At 36.1% G+C, this 9,750-nt stretch overlaps 1 non-coding gene across 1 annotated transcript; it reads right to left on the bottom strand.

Annotated features, from left to right (window-relative positions):
* Positions 1–9,366: 9,366 nt before the first annotated feature.
* LOC131178924 (small nucleolar RNA R71) lies at positions 9,367–9,473 on the bottom strand. Its single transcript, XR_009147931.1, has one exon. It is a non-coding gene; the product is annotated as a small nucleolar RNA R71 (small nucleolar RNA).
* Positions 9,474–9,750: the final 277 nt, after the last annotated feature.

Genomic DNA, 9,750 nt, shown 5'->3' with positions numbered 1-9,750 from the left:
ATCTGTTCCTCTAAGTAAATAGAGATAAAATCCTATGTTCATGTAATTGTTCTTGATGTTTCAAGTTCCTGGCCAGGACAAATAGATTTATGCAGTAAAGAGTTTCTGATGAGAAAATCTTTTTAATCAAGAATTGGAATTAAAAGAGAACATAATATTCATAGCAAATGGAGTTTGACATAAACCATGACTCCAGCTTGAGTTGGGATTTTATAACAGAGAGATTCTAGTGCATGGTAACATATGATTAGAGGTTCATTTAAGGTAAACCTTATTACTAATTGGATGGCCGTGGCATGCTATGCTAGGTGTTAACCATGGTCTAGGAGGTGCATAAAATGATTTAGAGAAATCATTTATGGTAAGAAAGAGTTCTGATGATATTAAGAGTTGATATCATGTCTCATTGCCAATTAGTGATGAGCCTAGTAAGTCACACACATACACAAGTTATCACTTATTTAAATATGATTTAATTAATTAATTAAAGAGTTTAATTGATTAATTAAATAGGTTTGGTTTGCAATTAAATTGCAAAGTCCCTAGCATGACTTGAAACCAAATCTAGATTATTGGATGTGTAGTGTAAATTAAATTTATATTTAAAGTGTTTAAATATGAATTTAATTAATGAGAAATTAATTAATAGAGATTAATTAATTAATTTATATTTGATATAAATAAATTAGAAAAAGAAAAATAATTATTTTGGGTTAAAAACTCAAAATTAAGACACAGGGGCATTTTGGTCATTTCACAGTGTGACACGTGGCACCATGAGATGGTGACGCATGGGATTGCACATAAGCTTGTCAAATGTTTTTTTAATCATGTAAGATGATTAAAATCAAAATTAAATATAGGTTTGACACTTGGCACAATGTGATTGGGTCACTTAAACCTAGAGCTAATCAAAGGGTGACATGTGGCAAGGGTTTAATGTGTTAACCTAGCTATTTCAGTGTGGTTATGAAAAGAAAAATAACCAGCAGCCACTCCCCTCCTTTGTCGTGCCACTTTGAGACTTTTCATCTATTCTTCTTCATCTCTCATCAATTCAAAGAGATTAGCCATCAATCTCTTGAATTAAGAACACTAGAAATTATTTCTAGTGTCCTGTTTATAGCTCTAATCTCTTAAAAGGAAGAACTTGAATTTCTAATTAATAGAAAAAGCTTTAGAAGCTGTTCAAGGGCTGCCATAGGTGTTCTTGGTGTGGACAAGCTAGAGGGACAACATCTGGTGTCCTGAAGATGAATCTCAAAGGCGCAGACACGCTGCAGTGCATCAAAAGGTTAGTGTAATCGTTCTTGATTTAATCTAGGGTTCTAAAATTAATCTGATTAATTTTAAAATCTTAAATGGCAAATACATATCCAAAAAATATTAAAAGAGTTTTAATATGTTGTTTATCATTGAAATCAAATAGATAAAAATAAATCTTACATGATGAATGTTACCCTAGGTAAAAATTTTTGAATTCAATGGTATAAACTTGTGTTTTTCATGCTTCCGTTCCTTCATGGGTGCTGTCTCCTCATGTCCTCTTCATGTTCCCCAAGTAGTTTCCTGGCATGAATGATGGTTCCACAGCACTTTAACCAGGTGTATCTATTTGTTCCTCAGCTGCTTCACCTCATATGCCAGAATTTCTATGGGTTCTTCCTCATATGAGAGGTATGGATTTACCTCAATCTCTTTAACTGATAGTACATGAGATGGGTCAGATCTGTACCTCCTTAACATGGACACATGGAACACACTGTGTGTCCTTTCTAGCTCTGGAGGTAATGCCAACCGATATGCCAAAGGACCCACTCTCTCCAAAACCTTATATGGTCTGATGAAACGAGGACTCAGTTTCCCCTTTCTGCCAAATCTCATAATCATCTTCCAAGGAGAAACTTTGAGGAATACCTTATCACCCACTGCATATTCAATGTCTCTTCTCTTCAGATCAACATAGGACTTCTGATGGTCTGATGCAGCCTTGAGTCTATTTCTGATCAATCTGATCTTTTTCTCTATCTGCTGAACAATTTCTGGCCCAATCATCTTTCTTTCACCTACTGTTGTTATAAGCAAACTCAATCAAAGGCAAGTGTATATCCAACTACTTTCAAGCTCAATCACACAAGCCCGTAGCATATCCTCCAATATCTGCATTACCCTCTCAGACTGGCCATCTATCTGTGGGTGGAATGCCGTGCTAAAGTTCAATCTAGTTCCTAGGGCTCTCTAAAGACTGCCTCAGAATCTAAAAGTAAACCTAGGATCTCTGTCTGATACAATCGATACTGGCACTCCATGCAGTTTGACAATCTCATTTATGTACAATCTGGCCAATCTCTCCAACTATAGTCCATCCGGACTGGCAAAAAGTGAGCAGACTTGGTTAGTCCATCAACTATAACCCATACTACATCATGAATATTTTGTGTCTTTGGAAGTCTCATCACAAAATCCATAGTTATCCGTTCCCTTACAGTGTTTCATAGGGTGCCGTTTGTATGCTAGCTTGACACTTATTATTGTATACAAATTCTGTTAGTGGAAGGTATCTGTCCTATCTTCCCTCATATTCAAGGGCACAAGTTCTCAGTATATTCTTGAGGGCTTATTACATTTTACAGGTTATTATTATCATTTCATTTCATTATTTACAGAAACTCAATGAGTTTCAGAATTTACCAGAATTACTTGTTTCGACTGTCCATCTGTCTGAGGATGATAAGTCGTATTGATATCTCTAAATTTATAGCAATTACTGTGGTATAGGTAGTTCACATTATTGTAACCAAGTTACTGACTCTAGGTACATTATAAGTGTAGTCTTTCGACATGCTAGTTCTGAAGTTTTAAATTTATTACTAAAATTTTCACATTTATTTCCTGTAATAGCACTTTATTCGGGCATAACTGTATCAATTTATAGATTACTTACAAATATTCTTATTTTATTGTACCACGAGGAAGCACGTAGCTCTACACAATAATCCCGTATCGGTACTGTAATCTGCAGCTTACAATACAAACATCGAGAACATTACATAGTCACTACGTTATAACCTCATGGACTAGGTTTTTTAACATCTTATCTTTCTCGAATCCACTAATATCCTAAATCGATTCTGATTACAATATCCCTTGACAATTACTAACAGTAACATCTTTGCCCTTATCTAGAGTAATTTTATTACTGTAACTTACTTTTAGGTCCTCTTGCCTTACATTAAGTAGGCTCGCCAATTAGCTTTATAATTTATGGTGTTTTAGAAAATACTTTTTAGCTAACAATTCTTCCAAATTTAATGTCAATCATACTTGTTATTATAGTTTTTATCCTAATGGACTAGTCACTAATACATCAAAATTCATTCCCATGTAAAGGAATAGCAAAAGAACATATAGTTCTAACAGTAGCACATAACTAAGTAGTGCTGGGATAAAATAATAACTAATTATTTCTTTCAAAAATTAAGAACTTACCAATAGCTACATCCGAAGTTTCTGTTCTTTCCCCTTGGCGCATAGTGGATGCTCTAACTGGTGTGCTACTATATTCGGGTTGATTCACTATGTTATAGTGGTAAGGAGTACCAACTCTATTTCTATCTCGACTCTGACTGACCGTCTGTGAACTCTGGAGAGCATATCGAGGTGCTCTAGTACACACTCTAACAAAGTGTCCAAGCTTTCCACAATTACAGCAGGCTCCATTGGCCTTACGACAAATACCTCCATGTAGCTTACCACAAACATGGCAGAAATGGGTAGAATAGGAACTTCTGGTTGTTCGATGACTAGATCTTGGTGTTCTCTGCCCTGATGATCCGCCTCTGTCATATCCCTGAGCTCAGGGTTCCTCAAATTCTTTTCTCTTCCCCAAATTACTGTTCGAGCTCTGACCCATATGTTTCTCCCTCTTCTCCATTTCATGTTGCCCTTGTGGGTTTTGGGTTTAAACACCCCTTAGTGCTCCACTTTAGTTTAATTAACAATATTATATGTTAAAGTTTTAGTTATTCAAATTATACCCCATTTCTTGCACTATTATTATAATATACCACAATTTAATTTTTCATGAGATTTTCCAAGTGTAACATCATTTATTTTCAATGGAAATTTAGGCCAAAAGACAACTCAAGGTGTCAAATGACCACAATGCCCTTGTTCGGGTTGCATTCCTAATTTTTCGATAACACCGAGTTTTATCGTTTTCTCAATTTCTCGTTTTTCTTTGTACTAATTAATTAATTTTTCTTTGATATTTCTAATGATATTTATGCTTCAATAAGTCTTTAATTATGTCTTAAAAATATTTTTCAGGGTTCCCCGTGGTTCAGGGCTAGCCAACGGTCCACGCCGTAACTTCCCGGTGAGGTCACCCATCGCTAGGATTCTTGGCTTGTTTAACTTGGTTACATTTCATTACTATTATTTTTCCTTTATTTTTCTTGTATTTTCTTTTCTTGTATTTCGTTATTTTATGTCTGCTCATCATATCTAAGTGTAGTTCTAGGCATCCTAGCTGTCCATACAACACTGGTCACTTGAACAGTAGAACGCACTACCAAACATAGGGGTGTTACATTTAATCCCTCTTCAAATCTCTTACACCTTTCGGCCTCATTAGGGACTATCTCCCTTCCGTAGCGGCTTAGTCTGACAAATTCTTTTTCATACTCTGCCACTGTTAGCTGTCTCTGCCTCAGGTTAATGAACTCTCTTCTTCTCTCCTCTAGGTACACACTAACCACATATTTCTTCTTGAATTCTGAGAGGAAAAAGTACCAAGTTATTACTTCTGACTGCACTTTACTAGACACTGTATCCCACCATTGGTAGGCATCATCTTGCAACAGAGAGACAACAGCTTCTAAATTTTGCTCTAGAGTGCAGTGGAGTTATTTTAGAACTCTCCCTATTCCGTTCAACCAGTTTTCGGCTGTAACAGAATCATCTTCTCTCTTGCCAAAGAAGTTGTCCACTGCTCCAAATTTTCTCAATCTCTCTAAATGTGATTTCTACTGTGGAGGTGGTGGTGGTGGTGGCATTACTCTAGCCATTTGTTTGAAGAACTCGGCCATTTGTTGAAACATGGCCTGTGGAGGCTGAGCAGGCTCTGCTGGAGCTGGAGGAGCAGGTTCTCTCCTACCCCCAGTCTCAGTTGCTGCAGGTGGAGCATCACTCTCCACTTCCTCCTCAACTGCCCTCTGTGATGTAGGGTCTATATCCTATTTAAAATAGCAAAGATAAACAGATCTGCACTAGTGTCACCTCAACTCTTACAAAAACAATGCATGGTATGGACTCAATCTAGGCCCAGAAACGCCTAAACTATGCTCTGATACCACTAAATGTGACACCCTTTACCCGTCTACAGTGTAGCCGAGCAAGATATGCCACGCAGTGTACTGGAACACCCTATTTTAATTCAATCATTTTTTTTTATTCTTCCTAATTTATTTTTTTCATAGTTATGAAGTACAATTCATGAAACATAATTCATTTAAGTCATTTATTGAAATTATAATTTATTTGAGGTTCCAAAAATTTTATAGAAAATCCGGCAGAGTACTGGCTAAAAATGGAGAAAACAGTTCTTCGGAACTTGTGAAAAATACTTCCAATAATCATTTCCAATCATTCTCAAACTCCAATAACCATCAATATGGTCTCAACATTAGCAATCATTTCAAGTTCTCAACATTAATCCACAATTTCATTGAAATTCAAAATCAACTAAAATTTCACGAAGATATTCTCAAATTATTTTAATTAACAAAATTCTTCAAAATATGTACATCAACATATGATTACATAAATTTACTATTTACATGAGTTCATAATTTACAAATCACAAACCACTACCTAATACAAAATGCAAAAACATAATTTCAAAAGGGACCTAAAGGTCCTACCACTGATGCACTGTAGATGAGAGGTGACTCTGACTCTAGGCAGATCTGTGACCTCACCCAGTCTGTGGTCTACTGGGCTCTCTGTCTATCTCTCCAGAACCTACGCATGGCAAAAAGCGACGCGCTAAGCAATAATGCTTAGTGGTGCCAATAATAAAATAAAAAGAACTAAAAGGAAATAAATATGCAGTAAGTGTATTGATGTCTCATGCAGTCAAATTTTTTATAATTATTGGTAGTCTTATTTATTTGCTACTTGTTATATTCATTATTTCATTAAATTTATCAACTTTCATTTTTGGTTGCCCAAGTAACCTATACTGGATGACTGGACTAGATAAACGGGTAGACTGGCACTGGGTATCCAGTACCTCAGGCTGTCACACCATCGGTCACATATGCGTCTCCCGGTGTGCAACAGAATAGCTAATAAGCTGTAATAACATTAGGCACAAGGCCAAGTCTCAACACAATGTCAGAATGGCTAAAAGCCATGAAATCACAAAATGGCATAATGCCATGTGCAGTACTGCTAACTGAACCCTATTGGCATGCCAACCTATCCAAACCAATCTTACTAGGTGTACTAGGGCATGTTATACTCTTAATTTATACAATTCTTGAAATTTAAGTTTAGGTGTTACTATTCATTCCATTAGTCAATAAAAATGTTGACTTTTGCATAGACAATAGGTACATTAGTTTTAATAATATCAACGTACCACATTTTGCATTCTAAAATTGTTGGTATTGGTTGCTAATACCATTTATAAGCCTAATATTAATTGTTCAAAATTTTCAGATTTCAAACTTTGTGTTTACTATTCCATTAGTCATTTTTGTAGTGGGAATTTGGCAAAGTGATCAACATGAAAGTTGTTCCTATTTTTTTCTAGTTAAATTTCTTTTTTTGAATCACTCCATTTGGAGTTTTGTAGCTCAAGTTATGACCAAAAAACCACAACTGGCTGGATTACAAATTTTCCAGATTTTCTGGACTGACCAAATCTATAGTATTTTGAGCAGTGACTGCAGGTCACTTTTTGAATATGTTATGATCATAATTTGGGTTAGGTTTCTTCTTAAAAGTTGTAGGTCTATACCTCAGCTTGTTGCTGATAAAATTTTAGATCAATTTGACCTTTCTACACTGAGTTATGGCCAAATGACTAAACACTATTCATTTGGTCATTTTGCCCAGGCAGAATGTAGGTCACCTGGATTAGGGCAATCTTTAGGTCAACTTGGTTTGGTTTTATGCGCATGGTTTCTTCAGTAAAGTTGTGCCATTATGTGTCTAGTTTCATGTTCAATTGGCCTTGCACCAATTGAACCTCTACAACTCTAGTTATTGCTGCCCAAAGCTGCTGGACTCATGCCCAGTCCTGCAGGTCACCAAGGGTAGCCATACTAACCTCAATTCCCACTACACAAACCACTTCATTTCTTGTTTACACATAACCAAATGGTCACTAATTGACCATTAAAACTTACTTTCACCAACACATGAACAAGATCCAAGTTTTTGTGTCCAAACCCTAACTCTAACAACTAAAATTTTCATACACATACAATCCATATTTTGCAACACCAACATCATGTTCAATGGCAGCCATACACAAAATTTTTAGAATAAATTGGCACTAACCTTGACTTAGGCACTTTCCAAGGCTTGAAAACTTCACTTTCTTCGTTTCAAATTGCTGCCCAAAGCTTGCTCTAGTGGTAGGGATAATTTTTATTGAAGGCAAGTTAGGGTTTTGAGGTGGTTTAAGGTGGGAATTGAAGCTTTAGTGGAGCTTTCATGGAGGAAAGAGGTGGAAGTGAAGAGACGGCTGGTTTTTTTGTGAGAATGGCTGCTGAGTTTTTTTGGGTTTTTGCTGTATTCTTATCCACTTTTTATTAGTTAATTTAAGTGTTAATTAAATATGATTGGTGGGCAAGTGTTTAATGACATCATATGATGTCATAATTGGTATTTTCTTCCATTTTATTTTCTTCTCTTCTCTACTCATTTTCAATTTAATTTTTAGCAATATTTATTCACATTTTGTGTCATAATAATTATTTACTTCACTGGACAAGTCGGCCAAAACTCACCTCTGAAGGCGAAATGACCCAAATGCCCTCCATTTGGCTTAACAGACCAAAATTGTCTGTACTAATTGAAAAATTTTTCTAAGCATTTTCTTGGCATTCTAATTCCATAGGAACCTCAGTGACCCTTCTCTAGAGTCCCAAAAATTATTTTATGAATTTTCCCCCTGGTCTAGGGCTCCTAGTTGCGAGGACCACAACTTCCCACTAAGTTACCCATCGCTAAGGCACCAGCTTATTTAACTTAGTTGTATTTTATTTCTAAAATTTTTCCTAAATTTTTCTTATTAATATTTGAGTTAATTATGGTTCCTCACTTTATTTTAAATATTTTTCCGGACGTTCTAGCTGTCCAGACTCATATTGGTCACCGGAACAGTAGAATGTATGGAGTTGCTACAGGGAGGGTGTTACAACCCTCCTCCAACCTTTCTTTCTTTTCCCATTACACAAATGGACGAAATTTAATAATTTAGTCTCTAGGGTTAGACCTGAATTTACCAGTCACTGCAGAAAACATTTCATAATTGGTGATTCCAGTTAATTTAATTTCTAGTGGATTCGACAACCATCAAGAATTTTGGCGCCGTTACTGGGGACTGAAATTTATTGGAATTCGTGTTTTTGGTGATAGGATATTTTGTTATTAACTTTATTTGTGAAGTGTTGCTATTTTCAGGTTTTTGAAAAAAAAAAATAGCTAAACCGTAGGATTCCTTGGCCCTACCCTCTTGAGGCCAAATTCGATTATTTTCTAGGGTTTTGAGGCATTTTTCTATTTTTACTTTGATTACTTTTTGTTTATGAAAAGAACTTCTGAATCTGGTGAATTGATCTTTGATCCATAAGTAGAAAAAATAGCTAAACAGTTGAAAAAATTGGCTAAGCAGGCTAAGAAGATTTCAAGTACATCTAAAGGAGTCCAATCTCCAAGGGAGTTAAGTTCAGATTCAGATTCAGATTCAAATTCTAAAAATGAAACCATGGCCGCTAGGACTTTGAAAGAGTTAGCTACTCCTGATCTAAACCAACAGCCTTTGTGTATCCAACACCCTGCTTTAAATGTTACTTTTGAGTTAAAATCTGGACTAATCCATTTATTGCCTAAGTTTCACGGTCTTACAGGTGAGGATCCATATAAGCATTTGAAGGAATTTCATGTTATGTGTTCTAGCATGGAACCTCAAGGAATCTCCGAGGATCAGATTAAGCTTCAAGCTTTTCCCTTCTCACTGGAAGGCACAGCTAAGGATTGGTTGTATTGCCTTCCATCCGAATCTATCAACTCATGGAATGGATGAAGCAAATATTTCTAGAGAATTATTTTCCTGCTTCCCATGCTACCAACAGAAGAAAACAAATTTGTGGCATTCGGCAGTATAATGGGGAGAGCTTGTATGAGTATTGGGAACGATTTAAGAAACTGTGTGCAAGCTGTCCCCATCATCAAATAAGTGAGCAGCTTTTGATTCAGTATGTCTATGAAGGATTTCTACTAATGGACTGCAGTATGATAGATGCTACTAGTGGAGGAGCTTTGGTTGAAAAGACACCAGATGAGGCATGGAGGCTGATTGCTAACGTGGCAGTAAATTCTCAGCAGTTTGGAATGAGAATGGATCACACACCTATGAAGGTTTATGAGGTAAGTACATCTAATCTTGAGAAACAAATTTCTGATTTAACTTCTTTGGTGAGGCAATTGGCTGTAGGAAACATGCAAACTATT

The sequence above is a fragment of the Hevea brasiliensis genome, chromosome 3, assembly GCF_030052815.1.
Source record: "Hevea brasiliensis isolate MT/VB/25A 57/8 chromosome 3, ASM3005281v1, whole genome shotgun sequence".
Lineage (NCBI taxonomy): Eukaryota > Viridiplantae > Streptophyta > Magnoliopsida > Malpighiales > Euphorbiaceae > Hevea > Hevea brasiliensis.
The sequence above is the reverse complement of the archived record's forward strand: the minus strand, read 5'-3'. Positions and strand labels throughout refer to the sequence as shown.